At 38.3% G+C, this 26558-nt stretch overlaps 1 pseudogene; it reads left to right on the plus strand.

Moving 5' to 3' along the window:
- The first annotated feature begins 2301 nt into the window (after window positions 1-2301).
- LOC148293656 (uncharacterized) lies at window positions 2302-6052 on the plus strand (annotated as a pseudogene).
- The last annotated feature ends 20506 nt before the right edge of the window (window positions 6053-26558 follow it).

Genomic DNA, 26558 nt, shown 5'->3' on the forward strand with positions numbered 1-26558 from the left:
TTTGCACAAATGGAATTTTGTAGTAGAAATTTTGGTGTGAAAAGTGAAAAATATTGGAAGGAGATGAATTTGTATGAAGATTTGGTGTGGAAAGTGAATAATATTCGTAGGTATTTATAGTAAAAATTTCCATAATATTTTGATATTTTTTTACAAATTTTTTTTGATTTTTTTTCAATTTATTTCAGCCAAAAATTGGACAACCATTGGATTAGATAAGATTTTTGGATTGGAGGCTCCAGGAGAAGCCACTAGGCTTGGAGCCGTTGGTTTCTGTGGGTTGGTGGGTCAGTGCTGACGTCAGCGTGGTGTCACGCTGAGGTTAGTAGCCTTCGGGCAACAGCCCAGTCCAATTTTGCCTGTGGGCTTGCCCGGGCTAGAATGTGCACGCAAGAGATGGGTTTGAGGCCTAGGGCAGCCTTTTGCCCTGGGCAAGCCCCTGCGTTGGACTTGCTCTTAATGATTTTTTTTTTTTGGCTTGCATATGTTTCCTTTCTTTTTTATTTCATTTAAAATTTTTTTTTTTTATATATCTGCATAATATTAATGGTTCTATTTTACACAATCTTTTGTATGTTACTATAAATATGGTATCTAGAAATATTTTTTTTCGAGTTGATTTTCCTACTTTTCTTTTGTCCACTTACACTCCCTTTTGTTTTTTAAAATATTTTTTAATAAATTTTGTTCTCTCTCCTTCCTACTCTACTCTTACTTTGCATTAATTTCCTTTTTACTTTACTTTTATATGATTTTTTTCTTTATATTTAATTTTCCAACTTGCACTCAATTTTCATCGGTGTTTTCAAAAGGCCTGGATGCAATTAGCAGATAAGTTGTAATTTATTTTGTTAAGTTTCTAATGTGGGATTTATATTCATCAACACGGCCCCTCACATGGGATCACCACATAGTAGGCCACACGTGAAACCAAGTCCATATTGGAGTCAAACATTCAAATCCAACACATGAGCAACCGCATATTGGGTAAGGTACTTATTAAACAAATTAACTTCAATACATGTATATATGTAGGAAAATATTTGTCTCTTTGCCATGGAAGGTTAGAAAATAGTATTTGTCCTACACCAGCAAGTCATAGGATCGTTATTAGATAAAGAAAATATGAAGAAATTGATCAAACCCATTAACTCTCATAAGAACAACACAACAAGAAGATACAAGAAATATGAGAAAGAGACTCAATACTTAGTATGGTGTATATAAGAACCGTAACAGAGCAAGCATAAGAATCTTTTATTATTCTTTAAAAAATAAAATAAAATCCAAAGCAATATTAAGAGAGGGGAGAATCAAACCTACGATCTAAGATGCATTGGCAAATGCTCTTAATCACTTGAACTACAAACTCCTTGCTATGTATAGTATTAGGGAGTTACAATAGTATTTCAGTTACAATACTTAATCCTACTAATGATAGGAAATGGTTAGTTGTCTGTTACGTTGTTATTAGGCCATAACTCCATATTTATGTTTATGATAATGGCTTGTTTTAACTGTAGATTATTCTCTACAGACTTTATATATATTGTATAATGATCTTATGAATAATATAAGGGAAAATCAGTTTCTACATGGTATCAGAGCTAATGGCTAACGCCGATTAGTGATAGGAGCATATTTATGCGACTTTGCTATCTTATTTCTTTGCATTTACTTAGTTAATTCCCATTTGTTAGAATGATTTAGCTTATTTTCGTACTATTGTAGGTCCATATGGCAAGATTGGTAAGAAAGGGCATTTTGGGGCATTTTAGAGCAGTTTTGGACTTGGAATGGATATCATATGCATGGGGCAAGATGGATGGACGTGTTTGAAGTTCAAAGAGGCTAGGAATGTGCTAAAAAGATGGGGAAATTAATTCAAGAATCAGCTTCTTAGAAGAAAGCATTGGGGCCGCACCTTTCTCCTAAAAAGGTGGCGCCTGGGCCCTATCCTTGTTCCAGAAGAAATCTGCCAAACAAACCCTAATTTCTAGGGTTTCTGATAGGCCCTTTTACCCTAGATCTACCACATATTTAAAGGAGGGGTTGCCGCAGGAGAGAGTAGTTTTGAGGGGCCGTAGCAAGAGAGGAAAAAGAGAGAAGAACTTGGAGACGCAACCTGCTGCATCCATTGGGGTTTTCAGAGTTCTTCTTCCCTATTTTAGTTAAATGTTTATTCTAGATTGCTTTTCAGTTATTATGAACATGTATTCTAGGGCAGCTGAAGGCAAGACCGATGAGTTTGAATTGAAGTCGAGTTTGCTACATCACATTCCCAAATACCATGGGCTGTCCATGGAAGATCCAAACAAGCATTTGAAGGAATTCGAAGTGGTATGTTCAAGCATGACACCAATCAACGTGGATAGCAACATTCTAAAGATGAAAGCCTTTCCATTCTCTCTTTTGGAAAAGGCTAAGGATTGGCTCTTTGAGTTAGCACCTAGAACCGTCACTTCTTGGGAAAGCATGAAGAGCGCATTCTTAGAAAAATTCTTCCCAACTTCAAGAGTCATTCTTTTGAGGAAGAGAATTAGTGGAATTCAACAAGGCCCGGGAGAATCCTTCCCAGCATATTATGAGCGTTTCAAGACTTTAGTTGCATCCTGCCCACAACATCAAATGAAGGAAGAGCTTTTAATTCAATATTTCTATGAAGGACTACTTCCACTCGAGAGACAAATGCTTGATGCTTCAGCAGGAGGTGCATTGGTTGACAAAACACCAGTTGCAGCGAAGATCTTAATCACAAACCGAGCCTTGAATGCACAACAATATGAAGGAGTTGGAGAAAGAGATCATACACGGCCAAGTCAAGTTAATGAGGTAAGTGCTATTTCAGAACTTCAATCTCAAATGGCTAATCTCACCACTCTTATTTCATAGGTTGTTGAAGGATCCAAAGTGCAAGGAAGTAGTACTTGTGGCGTGTGCTCTGTGCAAGGACACCCCTCTGATCAATGCCCTCAATTAATAGAGAATGGGGGATGGGAAAGTGCCAACGCCATTGGGTATCAAGGCCACAATCAGCCAAAGTATGATCCATACTCCAACACTTACAATCCGGGCTGGAGAGATCATCCAAATATGAAGTGGAGGGAGCCTCAACAAACTCAACAACAAGGCGGATATAGACAGCCACCTCCAGGACTCTATCAAAGGCCATTCGCACCACCACCACCACTCCCACCACAATCTGCCCAACCAAATTCAGGTACGTCTTTGGATAATGATAAAGTTCTTCAAGTACTAACCTCTTTGACTCAGGGTTTGCAAAATCAAGCCAAAGAAATGGGCGAAGTGAAGAAGCAAATTGGGCAAATGGCGGAATTCATGGGATAGTTCAGAGAAGAAGGTAAACTACCTAGTTCAACCATCGTCAACCCAAAGGGAGGTTTTGAAACGGCTAAAGCTGTCACCTTGAGAAGTGGTAAAGAGGTTGGAACCAATCCCAAAACGTCCAAACAAAGCCAAAAAGAGGACGAACAGCTGCTTCCCGAAGGAGACGAGATGAACAAGGCCACGGCAAGGGAAGAGCAACCCTTGTCGCAGCCTTCTAAGGCTCCTACAGCACCCAAATCGGGTAAGGTTGGTTCGAATTCAATTCCTTTTAACCCCATTCCACCAAATGTGCCTTTCCCTCGCAGGTTTATGCAATCTAAGAAGGAAGAGAATGAAAAAGATATCTTAGAGACCTTCAGGAAAGTACAAGTCAATATTCCCCTTCTTGATGCAATAAAGCAAGTTCCAAAGTATGCTAAATTTTTGAAGGAGCTTTGTACAACAAGGAGGCGGATCTCGAACAAGGAAGTGGTACAGGTAAGTGAGAATGTTTCTGCAGTTTTGCAACGTAAGCTGCCACCTAAACGCAAAGACCCAGGTAGTTTCACAATCCCTTGTGTTATTGGTAATACCAAGTTTGGAAAGGCCATGTTAGATTTGGGTGCTTCCATTAATGTCATGCCATACTCAATTTATGCATCTATGAACCTAGGAGAGCTTAAAAACGATGGTGTTATAATTCAATTAGCCGATCGTTCTAATGCATATCCGAAAGGAGTCTTGGAAGATGTTTTGGTGCAGGTTAATCATTTGATATTCCCAGCAGATTTCTATGTGCTTGAGATGGAAGATTCGGCCCATTCTACACCATTGCCAATCCTACTTGGAAGACCCTTCATGAAGACAGCCCGCACCAAGATAGATGTGTTCAAGGGGACGTTGACAATGGAATTTGATGGCGACATAATTGATTTCAATATCTCTGAAGCTATAAGGTATCCTATTGATGATCATTCTTGCTTCTCTATTGATGTATTTGATTCTTTGGCGCAGGAATATCATGAATTCCTAAATAGGCATGCTCTTGAAACAACCATTGCTAAAGGAATTGGACTCAAAACCAACATGGCCGAGCCTAATCATGCAACAATTGGCGAGATGGTGGCTGCCTTGAGTCATTGCCACAACTTGTTGGTAAGCCTCCAATCCCAATTCCAATTTCCTTTTCTACTAACAAGTTGTTACCTTCAGTAATTCAGGCACCCACTCTGGAGCTTAAACCATTACCGAATCATTTGAAGTATGTCTTTTTGGGAGATAAAGAGACATTGCCAGTCATAGTCTCTTCATCACTCACGGCAGTAGAGGAGGAGAAACTGGTACGGGTGTTGAAGGAATACAAAGCAGCCATTGGATGGACCTTGGCCGATATCAAGGGGATAAGTCCTACAACATGCATGCATCGCATACTTTTGGAGGATGGGGCCAAACCATCTCGAGAGGCTCAACGCCGACTCAACCCTCCAATGCTGGAAGTTGTGAAGAAGGAGATTATCAAGCTTTATGATTGTGGAGTGATTTACCCAATTTCGGACAGTCGATGGGTTTCACCGGTTCAAGTTGTTCCAAAGAAATCGGGAGTCACTGTGGTGAAGAATGAAGAGAACGAACTTGTGCCTACCCGTATCCAAACAGGTTGGAGAGTTTGCATCGATTATAGGAAGCTCAATGCCACCACAAGGAAGGATCACTTCCCTCTACCGTTCATCGATCAAATGCTTGAAAGGTTAACTGGTCATTCATTTTATTGCTTTCTTGATGGGTATTCTGGATATAATCAAATTGTCATAGCTCCGGACGATCAAGAGAAGACCACTTTTACTTGTCCATTTGGTACCTTTGCCTATCGTCGAATGCCATTCGGTTTATGTAATGCACCGGCCACGTTTCAAAGATGCATGGTAAGTATCTTTTCAGATTATGTTGAGAAGATTATTGAAGTCTTTATGGACGATTTTAGTGTTTTTGGTGATTCATTTGATGATTGTTTAGCTAATCTCACTTTGATATTGGGACGATGCATTGAAACTAACCTTGTTTTAAATTGGGAAAAATGTCACTTTATGGTAAAACAAGGCATAGTTTTGGGTCATATACTTTCAGAAAAGGGAATTGAAGTTGATAAATCAAAAATAGATCTTGTACGCTACTTACCCTCCCCCACTTCGGTGAGAGAGGTTCGTTCTTTCCTTGGACATGCAGGATTCTATAGACGTTTTATCAAATATTTCTCAAAGATTGCAACACCCCTGTGTCGACTCCTACAGAAGGATGTGCCATTTGTGTTCAATGATGAATGTGAGAAGGCATTCAATCACCTAAAAAAACTGCTAACTTCAGCCCCCATCATAGTTCCACCAGATTGGAGTCTTCCTTTTGAACTGATGTGCGATGCCTCAGATTATGCAATAGGGGCTGTTTTGGGACAAAGGAAGGACAAGCAGCCGCATGTCATCTACTATGCCTCACGGACCTTGAATGACGCTCAATTGAACTATTCCACCACTGAAAAAGAACTCCTTGCTGTTGTGTTTGCTTTAGATAAGTTTCGCTCTTATTTACTTGGAACTAAAGTCATAATTTATTCTGACCATGCAGCGTTGAAATACTTGCTCATGAAGAAAGAAGCCAAGCCAAGGCTTATTCGATGGATGCTCCTTCTCCAAGAGTTCGACGTCGAAATCCAAGACAAAAAAGGAAGTGAGAACGTGGTGGCTGACCACTTGAGCCGTTTGGTGCATGATGAGGAGCCATTACCTATCCCAGAATTATTTCCAGACGAGCAGCTGCTGTCCATTGAGGTAAGTGAGCCATGGTATGCTGATATTGTGAATTATTTAGTGTCTAAACAAGCTCCAAGCACACTAAACAAGCACCAACGTGATAAACTTGCAAAGGATGCACGGTTTTATGTATGGGATGACCCGTACTTGTGGAAATATTGCCCTGATCAGATTCTTCGTAGATGTGTACATGATTCAGAGTTTAATTCAATTTTAACTTTCTGCCACACATATGCATGTGGGGGTCACTTTGGCACTCAAAGGACAGCCCTTAAAGTTCTAGAATGTGGATTTTATTGGCCTACTATATTTAAGGATGCTAGAATTTTTTGCATAACCTGTGATCGTTGTCAAAGAACAGGGAATATAGGTCCAAAAGATCAAATGCCGCAGACCCCAATCCACTTTGTCGAAATCTTTGATGCTTGGGGCATCGATTTCATGGGTCCTTTTCCTTCATCTCATGGTTTCAATTATATTTTACTTGCGGTTGATTATGTATCGAAATGGGTGGAAGCGAAAGCCACCCGTACTAATGATTCCAAAGTGGTTGCAGATTTTGTCAAAACTAACATATTTTCCAGATTTGGAATGCCGAGGGTACTTATCAGTGACGGGGGTTCCCATTTTCGCAATCGAACCATAGAGGCGCTGCTTAAAAAGTATAATGTCACACATAGGGTCTCGACACCCTATCACCCTCAAACAAGTGGGCAAGCCGAGGTGTCTAATCGAGAAATCAAGCAGATTTTGGAGAAGACAGTTGGACCCACTAGGAAAGATTGGAGCTTGCGCTTGAATGATGCATTGTGGGCGTACCGTACAGCCTATAAAACACCAATTGGGATGTCTCCATTTCGGCTCATCTATGGGAAACCGTGCCATCTTCCGGTTGAGTTGGAGCACAAAGCGCATTGGGCAGTCAAAGCATTCAACATGGACATAGATGCAGCTGGTCTTCATAGGAAGCTTCAATTGAATGAGCTTGAAGAGATTCGGAACGAGGCTTATGAGAACGCTCATATCTATAAGGAGAAAACGAAGGCATTCCATGACAAGATGATTCGTAGCAAGACGTTCTCTATAGGGCAGAAAGTTTTACTTTTCAACTCCCGCCTTCGATTGTTTCCAGGTAAGTTGCGTTCTAAATGGATTGGTCCTTTTGTTGTTACTAATGTCTTCCCTTATGGTGCAGTCCAAATTCAAAGTTTAAAGACAGGGCATGAATTCAAAGTCAATGGACACCGTTTGAAGCCTTATTATGAGTGTTTTGAAGAGCATGTTGTGGAGGATGTACCCCTCTGTGCCGTAGGACCTACTGGAGCTTAAAAGGAGGTATCGTCCGGCTGGAAGACGTTAAAGCAAGCGCTTCTTGGGAGGCAACCCATGTGTTCGAATAAAAGGACTTTGGAATATTCGGCTCCTACAACCAGATTTGCTCTCTTTTACCCTTCTCTTTATTGTTTTTACTTTGCCAAGATTGTCTTGTTTGCTAGCTATCTTTTATTGCTTTCTTATTTACGTTTATTTTTGAAACATTGAGGACAATGTTTGGTTTAAGTGTGGGGGGGTAAACAAAGTGCTTTTCATGAATTATTTTTGAACCCCTATCACTACTAATGTTGTTATTCACTGTTTTAAAGTGTTTTTGTGTCATTTATAACCAAAAAGAGTCGTTTTTGTTGCTTGTTTGTGTCTTAGGGTACCTTCCAACACAATGATGAGGATTTGGTTTTTAATTGCATGACTGTTATGGAAAGTTGCAAACATGGGTGGTAGTTTGATATGCTCTTTGGTTAATACTTAGTTGTAGTCATCATTTACGAACTCACATGTAAGCACAAAAAGAAAACATCAGTTTTTGTAACATGCTTGAAGGAAGAAACTCAAACTAACGCTACAACCCTGTGAGACTTAAGCCTAGCCTTTGTTTGGAGAGTTATTAATCTGGATATTCTTGTTTTCTAAAGTCGTTGCATGATCTCATTAGTTCTTTGCTTGGTTGCTACTTAGAATGCGTTTTCATCATTTAAGTTCCAAATACTAGAACTCATGCCCGTTTCATTCAAAACGTAAAATGAAGTGCATAACAAATAACAAGATGAAGGTGTGTAGTTACCACCAGAGCCCAAAAAAGCCTTATCCCTTGCATTTATATTGTAGGTATAACCCCTTTGAGCCTTATTTAGCCTTTTTTCTGTGTGAAGCCAGCATTATCCTTACCTAGCCTAGTACAGGAATATCCATACCCTTGTTCTTAAAGAATAGTGAAGCATGACTTGTTGGGAATTCCTTTTGTCTACGATTTGCAGAAAAACAACTGGGGGGGAAGGAATTGTTCTTTTGAGTTGATGAAAAGAGGAGTTTTTGTGTGGTTTCATAAGAAAATTAAAAAAAATAAAAAATAAAAAAATAAATAAAAAGAGAAAAAGAAGAAGAAGAAGAAAATCAAGATGAAAAGAAGTAAGAATGAGTTCACAAGTATTGGTTGTTGAAGAAGGGTCCAAAAATGTGGATCTGACCCTAAAATTGTACGGATCTTCCCTTTGTGTTTAAAGTTTGATGCTGCAATCAAAAGTGAATTCTAAATGTGGATTTCATTACTTTGCTTCCTATTTCTTTAAGAACCTTTTTGTACCCTTAACCCTTCTTTGTTAGCCAATACCTTAGCCCTGTTATAACCCTTAGACTTTTATCTTGGTTGTTATGTGTTTCAATATGTGGAGTTTGAAATTGGCACGAGCATATGGAATCCCTGGTTTTCGCTTCTAAGTAGTAGCATTCCATTCATGAGATCATATACATGTTGATTTAATAACTTCATAAAGTGACTTCTTTGTTATAATATATGTGAGTGCTAGTCTACATGTTTACATCAATCTTCTCACATATACTTAGTATAGGGAGTGTAGTCAGAAAATCTACGTGAAAATAGAGAGTATATCTGGTGAGGAATTGAGGGAATTCTCTAAGGCATGTTACTACATTAATAAAAAATAAATTTATAAAAAAAAAAAAGTTGTTTTAATTGATCAAATGCGAGCTAGTGAGTGGTTACTGTGATTAAGTACGAGCTCGAGAGTAAGGATGGCTAAAATCTGTGTGAGTAGCGATTTTTAACATGTCAAGTATCATTGGAAATCCCTGAGGCAATTGTTGGAAGGTTTAGGTTTTATTTTGTTTTCTTTGTTTTGCTAGGGACTAGCAAAAGCTAAGTGTGGGGGAATTTGATAGGAGCATATTTATGCGACTTTGCTATCTTATTTCTTTGCATTTACTTAGTTAATTCCCATTTGTTAGAATGATTTAGCTTATTTTCGTACTATTGTAGGTCCAGATGGCAAGATTGGTAAGAAAGGGCATTTTGGGGCATTTTAGAGCAGTTTTGGACTTGGAATGGATAGCATATGCATGGGGCAAGATGGATGGACGTGTTTGAAGTTCAAAGAGGCTAGGAATGTGCTAAAAAGATGGGGAAATTAATTCAAGAATCAGCTTCTTAGAAGAAAGCATTGGGGCCGCACCTTTCTCCTAAAAAGGTGGCGCCTGGGCCCTATCCTTGTTCCAGAAGAAATCTGCCAAACAAACCCTAATTTCTAGGGTTTCTGCTGGGCCCTTTTACCCTAGATCTACCACATATTTAAAGGAGGGGTTGCCGCAGGAGAGAGTAGTTTTGAGGGGCCGTAGCAAGAGAGGAAAAAGAGAGAAGAACTTGGAGACGCAACCTGCTGCATCCATTGGGGTTTTCAGAGTTCTTCTTCCCTATTTTAGTTAAATGTTTATTCTAGATTGCTTTTCAGTTATTATGAACATGTGTAACTAAATTTCTTCTTAGTTAGGGGTGAATTCGAAGCCATGGACATATGTTTAATATGAATTGATTACTTCCAGTTATGGTTTTATAAAGTATGAATGTGATTTACTTTTCTGTTTTATTGAGAACTTATTCTTGTATGCTTATTAAGGATGCATACTTAGTTTGTATGCAGGGATTTGATGCTAGAATATAAGGGAATTTCACCTAATCGTTATGAACTTATATTCACAAGTGGTAAAAGTCACTAGTCATGATTGAGTTAAGTAAGTTCTTGGCAGGAGTATCATGCTTTTCATAGTTACGAATGCTTTGTCAATGCTTATGATTTTCACAGAATTTAATGATCTTTGATACGTATCTTTATCATGCTGTTCATATAGGGAACTTGATGAGAATAATTTGATTGTGTCGCTGAGTCCAATTCAATGAACTTAGGAAAATCTGAGAGTGAATTAGTGCATTCACAATTAATTTGGGGCATTGTCATTCATACTTTATAGAAAGAGTAACTGGAGATCGATTTGTATGCATATGTTCCATGTGTGGAGAAGGATCCTCTAGCTATCCCTTAATCCATACTTCATTCACAACTTAGTTGTTTACTGCTGTCATTATTACTTTAGTCTAAACCGTCCAAATTTCCCCCAATCATTGTTTTCCTTAACTTAGTTTTCAGTTTAATAAGTTTAATTTGTGTTGATTAGCTTCCCTCCTAATCCCCGGAATAGAACGATCCCTACTTACTCATACTACGATTGCATAATTCATAGGGTTTAATTTGTGTGTTAGTTATTTCTCACGCCAATTAGCGATCCTCTAGTTGCCAACATTGAGAGTCGTTGGCGCTCCTCACCCGTAAGAGTGTTCATTTCTGAATAATCATTTTTCCTCTCCTCTTCTCAAAGATGAATATTGTTTTTTTTTTCCCTCTCCTCCACTGCTTAGTACCTCTTCCACTCCTTAGATACCTAGTCCCACTCCTCATCCATGTCCGTCTCTTAACATGATGGTCAGATCTCTGTTCTCCCTCAGAGAACACACCTCTCTATCATTGTTTCCTTTTTCTCTTGAAATCTCTCTCCACTTCTTTGTCTCCATCGCGCCGCCTCTCTTCCATCTGCAAGCCTTGTCAACGCTTGCCGGATTTTATCCTAGTATACGATTGTGGTTTCTCTCTTCCATGTTTTTCTAATGGTTTCTCTATCGTGGTTTCCATATCGTTCACCTAGCCGTCTCTCTTTCCTTCGCGAGCCTCGTCAACGCTCGCCGAGCCTTCTTTGCTGTGCTACACTGCCGCTATTCCCTTTGCACAGCCCTTGTTTCTTCCTCTGTGTTGCCGACTTGGTATCAACCACTCAAGCCTTATCACTGTGTTGCCAACTTGGTATCTCTATGTTGTTGCTTTGGTATCGGCCTCTCACACTCTATCTCTGCTCAACCGGTGTTCTCCTCCCCTCTTAAACCCAATCTCTTTCTTTGATTTTACTACTGGTCTCTGTCTCTCGCTGTTCTTTTGCGCTGCCTTTCTTCTTCTCTGTTACTGGTATTGTCTTCGTATCTTTATAATTCTTTTATATTATTGGGGTGTTTTCTTCTCTTCTTTTCAATTGTGTTTTCTCTCTCCCCGTTATGGGTTGTTTCTAGCATCTTGAGTTTCCTTCCTTCTATGAGCCCATGCGCTCCTTCGCATCTTGTGTTCTCTCTCCCTCTCTTGACTACTTTCTCCTTTTGATGAGTGTTCAATTTTCTCCTCTTTTTCTCTCCTTTTTCCATCTTTATTTTGAAAGGATTTTCTCTTTATGTGTTTAGCCCATACTCTCTTTTCATTTCTGTCTCACTTGGTTTCTTTCTTTATTTCTTATTATTGTTTTTTGGGTCAATAATCTCTTTTTATTTTAATCTCTATGGGGCCCTATGCTCTTGTGATGATCCTTTCTTTATCACTTCTCTGTTCCCACGTGGTTTTCTTCCCCATACCTTATTTTATTGTTTCTATGTTGCTTTGAAATTCAAACTTGCCCATGCTCTCCTTTTCTTTTCTTTGTGTCCCAAGTTGGTTTCACCTCCTATCCCATATTGCTGTGCCACCCTCTCTTAACCCTATTATTCCCTTCAAATATTCCTTCTGCTTTCTTTGCACACATCCCTTTCTACTTAACATGTGATAAATTTTCTTTTGTTTCCACTTCTCTCTTCCTATGGGTGTAACTTTTTTTTTTGGGGGGGAACTTTTATTTTTCTACATGGCTACTTCTTTTCTCACTTATCGCATGCTCTTTATCCTACCTAAAGGGTGATTCCTAGGTAGAGTTATGTTTCGTAGGTGCCTAAAGTTGTTTCCTAGGTCCCTTTGACTTGTATGTCAGCTCGTCATTTTATTCCTTTCTTCCATGAGCCTGTGCGCTCCTTCACTTCCTGCCTTTCAATGGGCGTTATGTTTACTTTGTTTCTCTCATGCCGTTGTTGCAACTCTGGAGATTGGAGTTCTTCTTTTTGGTTCCCCTTACTGGACTACTACAACCAACTACTGCCGTCATCTTCATTACTATGTAGTTTCTTCATTCAAATCTTGCTATGCTGTGTGTGCTCGATTTGCGGGGGAGTATTAGGGAGTTACAATAGTATTTCAGTTACAATACTTAATCCTACTAATGATAGGAAATGGTTAGTTGTCTGTTACGTTGTTATTAGGCCATAACTCCATATTTATGTTTATGATAATGGCTTGTTTTAACTGTAGATTATTCTCTACAGACTTTATATATATTGTATAATGATCTTATGAATAATATAAGGGAAAATCAGTTTCTACATAACATCTTTCTCAAGTCTCACCAATATCCTAAAGCCTAAAAGTAATATTATTATTTGGTTCATGTTCTTAAATACTTCAGCTCAGAATATTCCAGATATTAACATGGTAGAATAGCGATAAACACAAATGAAGATTGTAGTGCAAGCCACAAACACACGTGGCTAAGAATGGTGGAGATATCCCAAGTTGCCGGGACCACACGGGAACCAGGCAACATTCTATACATACACGATCTCTCCCACCACGTAACCAAATCAAGCACAAATTGTGAAGCCAAGAGCTAAACCACTAGAAGGCAACATAGCCTACAGTCCTATATAACCAAGCCCCGTAATCATTCTCTCCATTCTAATCAAATCTCTTTGTTTCTATTTTAAAACCATCCAATTCTAACTCTAAACTCTTGTCCTAATACTAACTCAAATACCTTTTAACCCCTTCACACAATCATATGCATATTCGGAAAAACATTTTAGTAACACAAAATTTAGTGAAACAGTAAATGATCTCATATGTAGCTCAAAAGGAGAAGTGGACAGTAACTGATCTCATAAGCATCTGTGTGCAGGAAGAACAAAATATGAAGAAAGATAAGGCTGAAGAAAAGATTAATATGATTCAGAGCTTCAAAAGGGATTTTGGAAAAGGCAACTTTGCTGGAAAGAAAAACAAGGAAGAAAAGGAAACTAAGGGACTAAAACCCAAAGGGATCAAGTGTTATTTCTGCAAGAAGTTTGGACATTTGAAGAGCAATTGTGACAGGTACAAGCATTGGTTGGATAAGCAAAATGTCACATCCAGGATCGCTCCGCTGAACGGTTCATAATTGTATATCATTTTGTACCCTTCTAGCTTATGATTTGGTTATGTTATTGAGTTAAACTTGTGCTTTTAATCCATTTTCTGTTTTGATAAGTCCATAATTTCATACACTTGCTTGCCTTCTTTACTTAGTGATTTTGCTTAGTTTCTCTTTATTTTGAGTCACTTACCTCTGTTTGTGTGTTTTGTAGGTTAAGATAGCGAGATCACATTTGATGCAATCCATGCATGTTAAGGGCTGATTGGGATAAGAGCAAGAGCTTAAAGACAAAACCAAAGTTGGGCCACACTTCTTGTCAGTCCAGTTTCGTAAGTCACCTTGCAGGTCTCATTTCAGCAATCTGCACAACTCGGATGAGGAGATATTCTTCATAGAAGTTGTTCAATTGGGTGTCTAGTATAACATATCCAAAATTCAGTCCAATTTAACATATGTGGAGTCCTTAGCCCGTCCAACACTGAACCATGCTCAGGAGGATTTGCAGCTGCCAGCTTTGAGCCTTGTCTCCTCCTTTAAGCCATGTGCCTCACCCATGCTGCAACTGACTTTGGATCCAACATAATGAGTGAAGTGGGGAGGCATTCCAGCAATGAAATTCTAAAGGAGCAAGTTGGTACATAATGGAGCTATTAAAGAGAAAGCATGTGCATGCATGTAAAGCATAAATGAAATGAAGTCAATTCCAGTCTCTGTTCGGCAGCCAAATTGCAAGGCCCAAAACGCACACTTCTACTACTCCGATGGGAATACTTTCTTCATAGAAGTTGTTCCAATGGGTGTCTACTATAATATATCCAAATTTGAGCCCCATTGGATAAGTTGTGAAACCTCTGGCCTTCCTACACCAAGTCTGGTTCAGAAGACTCGTTTTTGTTCAACAACCAAAAGAAGACCACATGGGTTGGCAGCAAAAGGCAGCCACAATTGATCACCTTCGATCCCATGTGAAGAAAGCTTGAGGTGCAACAAAAGAAGTATGGGATGAGATTGATTCCAACCACACTAACATAGACAAGATGAAGTGTGAGTTATGGGTTGTATTAAAAGAGGAATGGTGGTGTTGGATTTCATCATATTGTTCCTCCCTCTTAGCCCTATAAATAGAGAAGCCTTCAAGCTTCAAAACACACCCCAAGGGGGGGGGGGGGGGGGGGGGGGGGGGAGCTCTCAAACACTTCTCTAGAGCTCCCTTCCCTTCTCTCCCTCAAATTCTCTTAGTTTCCTTTCAAGTTTTCAATTGTTGTAATGAAATATTTGTGCTGAAATTCTCCTTAAGTTTTTCAAGTTCTACTTTACTTTTATTTGTAATGTACATTCTTTCTTAAGTATTCAAGTTTAATTAGTTTCCAAGTTTCAATTATGATTTTTGTTCTTATTCATTATGCTTATAAGTTAATATGCTAGTTTGAATGATTGATCACCATTTAGGCTTGCATGTTAGCTATCTTGGTTTGAATTAAGAGTAGACACCATGCTTTAATTCGAATTGAACTATGAATAGGAAGAGTATGTATGGACATTCGACAACAGGGATTAGATACATGCTTGGTTGTTTAAATTGTTCTTCTATGCTTAATGGGTTCCTAATGCTTAGTTTTAGGTTAGACAACAAATGATCAAATTAGGGAATTAGGAACACAAGGTTATGACCAAACACCATGGCTTAATCATACTTTAGCTAGAATCAATCCGTTAATCTAATTGAACTTGGGAACTTATTTGCTTGAGTTATTTCATTCTTTCTTGTTTTATTTATTTTCTTTTTTCATTTCTATTTTATGTAGGGGAAACAAATTGGATCATTCAATCACCAATCCTCGTGGGATCGACCTCGCACTTACATATGCTATACTACCAAACGGCTCGTGCACTTGCGAGTATCACAAGTTGAGGATGCAGTTGAAACCATTTTGGTGCAGCTGAATCGAAGCAACAAGTTTTTGGCGCCGTTGCCGGGGATCGGTAACATTGTTTGATTCTATTTGGCTTTCCTACTTTATTTTATTTTTTTTTCTTAACTGGACAATTTCTTGTTTTAAAGTTAATGACGTTAACGGACAAGTTGTGTTTGTAGTCCAACAGAAAAGGACAATTGCCCAACAAGCAAGAGAACTGGGTTTAAGTCCCAGCTTACACAACCCATTAGTGCTTGTTGCTTTGAAGCATGGAATTGGATGTGTGTTGATTTTCCTTTTCATTTTAGTTTTTATTTCCTCATCCTTTTAATTCTATTTCAAGTTTTCTGTGTTTGTTTTAGCAATTTAGAATAGCTCAATAATAAAGGGAAAGAGAAGGCAACTTCAATCATAAAGATAGGAAGTGTGGAGTAGTGGGAGAAGTCGCGACCTCCAAGTGCATCCATGCTCGACCTAATCGCTTCAAGAGGGAGCATTTCAATCCTTTCTCTTTACTTGTTTTGTTTTTATTTTAGTAATTTTAAGTTTCTGTTTCTTTTTATAAATTTTTAAATTAAAAAAAATCATATGAGCTAACTTTTGGTAACTCCAGTAAGCACTTCCGTCAATACAGTGTCTAGGAGTTCTTTAGGCGACACCTTCGGTGTCTAAGAACTTTGGGTTTTAAGCGGGACCATTGTGACCCCTCCAACCTTCCCGGATCCCCTGGCTGTGTTTTCTGAGGCCCTTAACTGGTCATCCGTGAGTTGCTTGTATATTCGTGTGTTTTTAAATTAAGTTATTTATTTATTTTGTTATTTTTATTTTCTTTGTTTTCTTTTCTATATAGTCTTTGTTTTTGTTTTGTTAAGTTAGTTTATTTATTTATTTACGTGGTATGGTTAGTTAGTTTTTTTTTCTCTGAGTGTTAAAAACAAACTTTATTTCACTTCAAACATTGCATTAAAAAAAAAAAAAAAAAAAGCAACAATAACAACAACTTCTTCTTCTTCTTCTTCTTCTTCTTCATCTTCATCATCTTCATCCTCATCATCATGGCATGCCTCTATTTTCTCTTACTTGTAGAATCTGCAGCAGCTCTACATGGTCTTCATTTCTCTTTTGCAGCATTTCTACATGCTGGTTGGCACTGTAGAGCCGCTTTTGCAAGTCCGCCACCAGAGTTTTCAAGGTAGCCACCTCCTCGCTCAGCGCTGTGCACTCCCGCATCCTCGCCAGTAATCGCATGCCCAAATTGGTAGCCAAGACCGCATGGAGCACAGTTAAAGAGTGGGACTCATCCACTGCCATCTTGTCACACCTACGTGCCACATGCAGATGATCTGCCGGTGTGAGTATACTGCCAATCATGCCACCCAACAGCACTGCTCTGTTCGGCATTGCCTCAGCAAAGTTTGAGGCCGTGCCGTGATGATATGTGGAGTTTGGGAAGACAGGAGTTGGAGGAGCCCTTATTTGGGCATTCGGAGGTGCAAGGGACAATTCAAGGTTGAGATCATCAAGGTGAGCGCATGAGGATGCCATTGTTTTGTTTCTGGATTTTTTGATGTTTTTCCTTGAGTTTGCAGGAAGAAATGCAGGATATCATCCGCTTGCAAAGGCGTGCTTTAAATAGACATATGCTGATGAGGGTGCCAACGCCATTTCAGATTTCCCGGGCATGCTCGACCTAATCGCTTCAAGGTGGAGCACATTTACTTTACTTTTCTTTTTTTTTCCTCCGTGTTTTCTGGTGTTTAATGTTTTTGCCCGTTACTTTCATTTTCTAGAGCTTTGTGTTTTTGCTTTTCCCTTTCGGCTATCATCTTTATTTTATTTTAGTTAGGGAACTGTGCTTTCTTTTCCGTTTTCTTTTTCCTTCTGCAACTTTACTTTTATTTCCGAAATAAAATAACCAAATACAAAAACAACAAAATAAAATAAAAACAACAATTAGCAGTAGAAATCATTTCTTCACAGTGCTCGGTGTCTCGACCATTGGAGCTTTGAGTTTGGCCCTCTGGCTGTCCTCTTCCGGGGCTTCACGCACAGCTTCTTGGGGCTCATCACTTGAGCTCCCAAAGATCGCAATCTTAGCTTGAGCGTAACTACTCTCGCGATCTGCTTGTTTGCGTTTACCCGGTCGGTCTAGGTCCTCCAGCTGTTTTCGCATGTCGCGAGAGTACAACTCTACCATTTTTGATAGGTTTTTATTCTCGTCCTGCAATACTTCTAGCTGGTGTCGATTCACCTCCACTATCCTTGACCTCTCCCTTTTCAAGCTTTTTATAGCAGTCTGACACTCTTCAACCATACTTCGCTCCGCCGCCAACTGACCCTTTAGCACCTCTACCTCATGGGACTTCGCAAGTAGGCGATGACCCAAACTTGCGACTGTTGCCGTACTCTGCACGCTCAGTGCCAGGGCATCGCTCACGACCCGGTTGTCATCCCTTGTCCCCAGAACACGTATATCTTTAGGAGTCACTAAATTTCTAGCCACTCCAATGGCAACATCGTTGTCCAGGAGTATTGAGTCAGTTACTGTCACAGGCCCCCGTGCGGAAGCAAAGTAAGGCATCCATACTGGTGCCGCTGCTTGGCCTCGTGTCTGAGTCGGTGGAGCTAGGTTGAGATCCAACGAAAATGGGTAGTTAGAGGCCATTTGATTTCTCACTCTCTTTTCTTCTTTCTTTCTTTTCTCTTTTGTGTGTTTCTGAGTTTGTGTTTTTCACCCTTTCTTTTTACCTTTTATAGACTTAGTCTGCTAAACCCTAGCCGTTGCAGTTCTGAGTTCTGTGCGGCCCTTACGGCTTATCTCTATTTGTCGCCGCACCCGTTTCCCAACCCCCCTTAATTGCATTTTCACCTTTCACCACCTTCAAAGTGAAAAAGTCATCCCGCTTCACCCAAGAGGCCAATAATTCTAGCTTGGGGGATGTGAAAGCGACCTCTGCGCGCCGACACATCCCTCACCTCTTTTGCCCGTGACTTCCCAGGAACCGAGGCATTAGGGACCACATTTTCTCTTTTCAGAAATCCCGCCTTTGCGCTCCCAATTCACGTTTCTTCTTAAAAATAAAAAATAAAAAATAAAAAAAAATGTGTGGGCTTCGGATTTCTTTGTGGGCTTCGGGTTTTCACCGTTGTTTAGGTTTCAAAGTGGGCTAACTTTCTTTTGGGTTGAGCTTTTAATCGTTTGGGTTTTGGTTTGCGTAAGACTGTTTGTTTAGGGCTTTCTGTTTCGAGTGTTTTACTGTTTCGTTTCTTTTTTATTTGTTTGTTTGTTTTGTAATTTTTATTTTGCAATTATTTTATTTTTGTATTTTAATTCTTGTGTGTTTTGTGATTTTATATTTACTTACTTTAGTACCTTTCATTTCTTGTTATGACATTGCTTGTTCCTAATTTTTAAACATTGAGGACAATGTTCATTTCTAGGTTTGGGGGTATTGGAGTTTCGCAAGTAAATTTGGTTTTTCTTAAAAAAAAAAAAACAACAACAAATTTAAATTAATTTCTTGCTTGTTTTATTTTGAGTCTTGTTTTGTTTTGAGTCACTTTCCGAACACTTATGATGAGATTGTGATAAATGTTTGCATGACTTAAAATTGGATTTCATTTTATTATTATTATTTAATTTTGAAAAAAATAAAATTTTTAAAAAAATAAATTTTGGCATCGTTCTAGCATGACATGTTCGAAACCTTCTTTGCACTTGCCATTTGTTTCATAATTCTCCAATTAAAGGATTTGCATGACCCAAAGAATTGTATCAAACATAAATTAGACTTATATAACCATATAATGTGAGCTTTTGAGCTTTGTGCTTCATTTCATGAGTGTTATACACATACTCTTATTTTCTTGTCATCAAAGTTGTTGTTTGATCTCATTATTCATTGATTTGGTGGAACACTTAAAAGTCATTCTTTCTTATGCAATTTGATTTCATGACATTTAAGAAATGATATTAAGGCCCTCTTTGGATCGTTTGTGCCTTTCAAGCTAACCTTATGCATGCTTAAGCATGATTTTCCATTGTTAACCATTTTGAGCCTACAAGTAAACCTTTTTTCTTTCATTTACCAATTATATTTCCTCGCCTTAGCCCGAAAAACAAATATTTACCTTTCTAAGGAACTCATGAGCTCTAATTCGGATGTGTTTTTCATGCTAAGTTTGGGAAGGGATATTACATAAAGAAAAAAAAAAGAAAAAAAAAAAAGAAGAGAAATTCACACAATTGGTGAAAGAAAAGAAGAAAAAAAAAAAGTTGTGATTAAGTGGTGGTTGATTGAAAATTCATTTTTGGGCCTTCAAAATAAATTGGTGTTTGGAAAGGAGTGTGAATCAATGTAAATGAAGGTATAAGGAGTTTTGATCATGTAAAAGAAAAAAATCTAATCGTGATGATTCGAAGTCTTGTAAACAATTTTATTTTATGCTCTTACATTTTGAGTTCCTTGGACTTTGTATTATCCATACCTTTCATTTCTCACTCACCTTGCACCCTTGGCCCCATTACAACCTATAATAAAGACCTAAATTGATCTTAAATGTCATATGGTTGAATTGCATGCATTTTCTTACTTTTAAGTGTTTGGCATCCTTCTTGAGATCATATTAATGCAAGTTCTTCATCTTCCTATTTTGAGTTAACTCCTTTATGGTTTAACTCTAATCTCATGGTTATAACTGAGTGTTGCATTGTAGCCCTCTTCTGAGTGATTCATTTGTGAGAGGACAACTTTGGTGAGATTTGAAGTTGCATTTGTGTTTGGTATGATTTTTGAAATTGTGTGGAAACTAAGATTGGAGAATTTGTTGCATTTGGCTATCACACTATACACTTTGAGCATGTTGTGCTTTGAACTTTGCCGCCTTGTAAATAATGTCTAAAATTGAGTTTTAACTTTTGAGTCATGTGCATGAGTCATTTCTCTTCAGAAAATGTTCGGAAAGATTGTTTTGAGTTTTATTTTTATTTCTTTTATTTTTGTTTTTGTTTTTGTAATTATTTTTGTTTTGGTTTTTGTTTTTGTTTTTGCTTAAGGACTAACAAATCTAATAAGTTTTCTAACTACTTTGTTTTGTAGAGTTAGTAAAACGTTTGTGGGTATCGTATCTGTTAAACCCTCAGGAGACACAACTCCTCCTACTAGGGATGCCTAGAGGTTTAAAGGCTTGTCGCATACGCTCAATGCAATCGAGTTACCTACGAAAGTGGTTTAGTTAACTTTTTGTTTTTAACTTTGTTTTGTGTTGTTTTGCTCGAGGACTAGCAAAATCTAGGTTTGGGGGTATTTGATCGGTTCATAATTGTATATCATTTTGTACCCTTCTAGCTTATGATTTGGTTATGTTATTGAGTTAAACTTGTGCTTTTAATCCATTTTCTGTTTTGATAAGTCCATAATTTCATACACTTGCTTGCCTTCTTTACTTAGTGATTTTGCTTAGTTTCTCTTTATTTTGAGTCACTTACCTCTGTTTGTGTGTTTTGTAGGTTAAGATAGCGAGATCACATTTGATGCAATCCATGCATGTTAAGGGCTGATTGGGATAAGAGCAAGAGCTTAAAGACAAAACCAAAGTTGGGCCACACTTCTTGTCAGTCCAGTTTCGTAAGTCACCTTGCAGGTCTCATTTCCGCAATCTGCACAACTCGGATGAGGAGACATTCTTCATAGAAGTTGTTCAATTGGGTGTCTAGTATAACATATCCAAAATTCAGTCCAATTGAACATATGTGGAGTCCTTAGCCCGTCCAACACTGAACCATGCTCAGGAGGATTTGCAGCTGCCAGCTTTGAGCCTTGTCTCCTCCTTTAAGCCATGTGCCTCACCCATGCTGCAACTGACTTTGGATCCAACATAATGAGTGAAGTGGGGAGGCATTCCAGCAATGAAATTCTAAATGAGCAAGTTGGTACATAATGGAGCTATTAAAGAGAAAGCATGTGCATGCATGTAAAGCATAAATGAAATGAAGTCAATTCCAGTCTCTGTTCGGCAGCCAAATTGCAAGGCCCAAAACACACACTTCTACTACTCCGATGGGAATACTTTCTTCATAGAAGTTGTTCCAATGGGTGTCTACTATAATATATCCAAATTTGAGCCCCATTGGATAAGTTGTGAAACCTCTGGCCTTCCTACACCAAGTCTGGTTCAGAAGACTCGTTTTTGTTCAACAACCAAAAGAAGACCACATGGGTTGGCAGCAAAAGGCAGCCACAATTGATCACCTTTGATCCCATGTGAAGAAAGCTTGAGGTGCAGCAAAAGAAGTATGGGATGAGATTGATTCCAACCACACTAACATAGACAAGATGAAGTGTGAGTTATGGGTTGTATTAAAAGAGGAATGGTGGTGTTGGATTTCATCATGTTGTTCCTCCCTCTTAGCCCTATAAATAGAGAAGCCTTCAAGCTTCAAAACACACCCCAAGGGGGGGGGGGGGGGGGGGGGGGGGGGGGGGGAGCTCTCAAACACTTCTCTAGAGCTCCCTTCCCTTCTCTCCCTCAAATTCTCTTAGTTTCCTTTCAAGTTTTCAATTGTTGTAATGAAATATTTGTGCTGAAATTCTCCTTAAGTTTTTCAAGTTCTACTTTACTTTTATTTGTAATATACATTCTTTCTTAAGTATTCAAGTTTAATTAGTTTCCAAGTTTCAATTATGATTTTTGTTCTTATTCATTATGCTTATAAGTTAATATGCTAGTTTGAATGATTGATCACCATTTAGGCTTGCATGTTAGCTATCTTGGTTTGAATTAAGAGTAGACACCATGCTTTAATTCGAATTGAACTATGAATAGGAAGAGTATGTATGGACATTCGACAACAGGGATTAGATACATGCTTGGTTGTTTAAATTGTTCTTCTATGCTTAATGGGTTCCTAATGCTTAGTTTTAGGTTAGACAACAAATGATCAAATTAGGGAATTAGGAACACAAGGTTATGACCAAACACCATGGCTTAATCATACTTTAGCTAGAATCAATCTGTTAATCTAATTGAACTTGGGAACTTATTTGCTTGAGTTATTTCATTCTTTCTTGTTTTATTTATTTTCTTTTTTCATTTCTATTTTATGTAGGGGAAACAAATTGGATCATTCAATCACCAATCCTCGTGGGATCGACCTCGCACTTACATATGCTATACTACCAAACGGCTCGTGCACTTGCGAGTATCACAAGTTGAGGATGCAGTTGAAACCATTTTGGTGCAGCTGAATCGAAGCAACATCCGCCGTAGCACGATATTGTCTGCTTTGGGCCCCCTTCTCTACCCTCACGGTTTTGTTTCTGGGAACTCACGATCAACTTCCCAGTAGGTCACCTATCTTGGGATTGATATAGCCCCAACTCACTTAACTTCGGAGTTCCCATGAATCCGAAGCTAGTGAGCTCCCAAAAGGTCTCGTGCTAGATGGAGGTGGGCATGTACATATAAGGCACATCACCCCCTCTCCATTGGTTGATGTGGGATGTTACACAAAAGGCTAAAGGTAAGACTGATCAAGTACATGTTTGTTTTGAGTCTAATGCAATTGAGATTTCTTCAGATTCATGGCGATCACATCAGTTCATGTGGCTAATTCTTTGCAGGGGTTCAAAACAAAGAGGCTGCCAAGCAAGGCTGAGATGAAGGTGTTTCATTCAAAAAGGGGAAGCCTTATTAAAGAAATCTGTATGAAGCAACCAGATGGTTTCATTCAAAAAGGGGAAGCAGATTTGGTTTGCAGGTTACAGAAATCAATATATGGATTAAAACAAGCTTCAAGGCAATGGTATTTGAAGTTTGATGAAGTTGTGAAGTCTCAAGGTTTCATTGATAATCCCTTAGATGAATGCATTTATCTCAAATTTCATGGAAGACATTATATTTTCATGCTCCTTTATGTTGATGATATTCTCTTAGCAAGCAGCAATCTGTCATTATTACATGACACTAAGAGAATGTTGTCAAATTATTTTGAGATGAGTGATTTAGGTGAAGCAAATTATGTATTGGGAATTGAAATAAGTAGAGACAGAGAAAGGGGATTACTTGGTTTATCATAGAAAGGATATATAGAAGGGGTACTCAAAAGATTCAATATGGAGAACTGCACAGGTTGTGATGTTCCATTCTCAAAAGGTGATAAACTGAGTTGTGAAAAATCTCCTAAAACTGAGCAAGAGAAGTTGGAAATGCAGGACAAGCCCTATGCTTCACTTGTAAGAAGCTTGATGTATGCACAAGTTTGTACAAGACCAGACCTTGCTTTCTGCATAAGTGTTCTTGGAAGGTTTCAATCTAATCCAGGCCAAGCACATTGGGAAGCAGGCAAGAAGGTTTTGAGGTATTTGCAGAGAACTAAAGAGTACAAACTAGTTTATTGAAGAGTTGAAGAATTAAAACTGGAAGGATATGCTGATGCAGATTTTATATGTATCAACCTCAACTATGCAGGCTGAATTCTTAGCAGTTTATGAAGCTACTTCAATTGCAATGTGGCTTAAGAATTTTATGTTAGTGTTGAGAATTGTGGAATCCATACAAAGACCAATCCAGCTATTGAATGACAACAATGCTGCAGTTCATTTTGCAAAGGGAAATAAGGGATCGTCAAGTATGAGACATCTGCAGTTAAAGTTTTTGTCGGCAAAAGAGAAGATCCGAGATGGTTATACAACTTTGGATCACGTTGGGACAGATTCTATGATTGCAGACCCCTTAAACAAAGGTTTGCCTAATCATGTTTTTCATAGGCATGTTAGAAGCATTGGTTTGCATATCAATTTTGATGTTTAAGTCAGTGGGAGTTAGTGGGAGCCAGAGTTAGTTTTGTTTCATTTAACTAGTTTCAATCGAAGTTGCTATTACAGTTTTATTTGATAATGTTATTCAAGTTTTTTCTTAAAATCGTGTTTTTCAATTTATAAATGTTTTGGCATATGGATGAAGGAAGAATATGCAAAATTTTCAAGCACTTGTGTTTTGCATTTTCGTATCCATGAAGGAGCCATGATAGTTTTATTAAGACCTTGGTAGTCTTGTACGGGTGAGCGCTAAGAACTGTTTTGATCATCAAACACATTCTAAAGCAAATCTCAACAATTCTTTTATCCTAATTCAATTGGTAGCCTCATGTGTTGTTATAGGCTTGTATGTGTGGTTGTAAAAGACTTGAATGTTATCTATGCAATGTGCTTTGACAGTTCCATATGAGTTTATATCAATGACAGTGGCTTGATAAGAAAATGAGAAGTTTTAAAGTCCTAAATTGGCCATTAAGTGATTAATCTTGAGTCACAATGATTATTTGACCAAGTGGGAGAATGTAAGATAGTTTACTATCTTAAACTCGCATAAAGTGGTCTTCTAATCATTATCGGATTGCAAGACCTCCAGATTAATCAAGGACTTAAAAAGACCTCATCCAGCAGACTTTGTATCAGTGTTTTAATTAGATTACAAGGCTAAAGGGGTTTCTAGTTCTGTTAGAATTGGGATTCATTGTTCTATTGCAATAAGGATACCTCATGGAGTTTCTTGTTGGGCAAGCCTCCTTGAGTGATGCGTATAAATAGAAGAGCTCTCTCTAAGAGCCGATACACACAACTCATCAAGATATTCACCCCATCTAGAATATTGAGCTAAGGCAGTCGGTTATCTTAGAGAAGAACTCTCTCCCTCAAGCGTTCATTCCAATGGTAGAACAAGGTTAGTGTTCAAGTCTAATAGCTTATAAGGTTTACATGAATGCCATATGAAGAGAAATTAGTCATAGGACACTTGAAAATTAGAGAGTGGTAGTATCACTAGCTAACGTGGTGATATTGTATCACTCTATAATTTCTCCTCACAACTAATTAATCCCATTTCGCAATAAGATTAGTTGGTTCAATTAATGTAATATTAATGATGAGTACTCCGTATGATGTGATGTATATAAAAGTCTCCACATCCTAACCTTCACACATAAACGGTTGTAGACACTACAACAAATGATAAAAAGAACATATCTAGGGAGCAATCACTCTGTTAAAAAACTGTTCATAGGACATGTGACAATTATAGAGTAGTAGTATCACTAGCTAACGTGGTGATATTGTATCTTAGTGATAATTTAGCTAATTTCAAGATTAGCATGATTTCGTTCATTTTCATTTCGCTGGTGTCCAATCAATGTTGTCCAGCACTAAAAAGATCAACAGATTACCATTTCCTCTAAATTCTATACATTCACCACATTAGTCAAAAGTGGCGTGTTTCTGTTTGTCCGTCTGCTTTTGAAAATGAATATGTGGCTACCAGGAAAATTAAAAGTCAAATAAATATCATGCTAAGAATGGTGGTGGAGATTTTCCAAGCAGCAATATTGACTTGGTAGAATGGCAACAAACACAAATGAAGATTGCAAGCCACAAACACACGTGGCTAAGGATGGTGGAGATATCCCAAGTTGCTGGGACAACACGGCAACTACGAAAATTCTATACATACACTTGATCTCTCCCACCACGTAATCAAATCAAGCACAAATTTTGAAGCCAAGAGCTAAACCACTAGGCAACATAGCCTACAGTCCTATATAACCAAGCCCGGTACTCTTTCTCTCCATTCTAGTAAAATCACTTTGTTTCTATTTTAAAACCCTCTCAGTTCTTCTAACTCTAAACTCTTGGCCTAAATACTAACCCAAACACTTTTTAACCCCTTCACACAATCTAACACAATCATATGCATATGCGAAAAAGCATTTCAATAACACAAAACTTAGTGAAAGATTTACTGATAAATGATTGGCTTGAGTGAAGATAGACATTATCAATTATTGCTTAGAAAATGTTGTTAAGCATGACCAATGTGAATGAATGCCGTATGACGGGAAATAGAGTGACAGGGCACGTGGCAGTTTTTGAGTGGTAAAGTTACCAAATCTGTATCACTCTATTTTCTCCTCTTGACTAGTCAATCACATTTTGTAATAAGACAAGTCAATGATTAAACAATTTCGCCAATTAATGTAATATTAATGATGAAGTACTCCATATCATGCCATGTATAGGAGAAA

Source organism: Prunus avium, chromosome 6 (genome assembly GCF_965620075.1).
Source record: "Prunus avium chromosome 6, drPruAviu1.hap1.1, whole genome shotgun sequence".
In the NCBI taxonomy this organism is placed as follows: Eukaryota; Viridiplantae; Streptophyta; class Magnoliopsida; order Rosales; family Rosaceae; genus Prunus; species Prunus avium.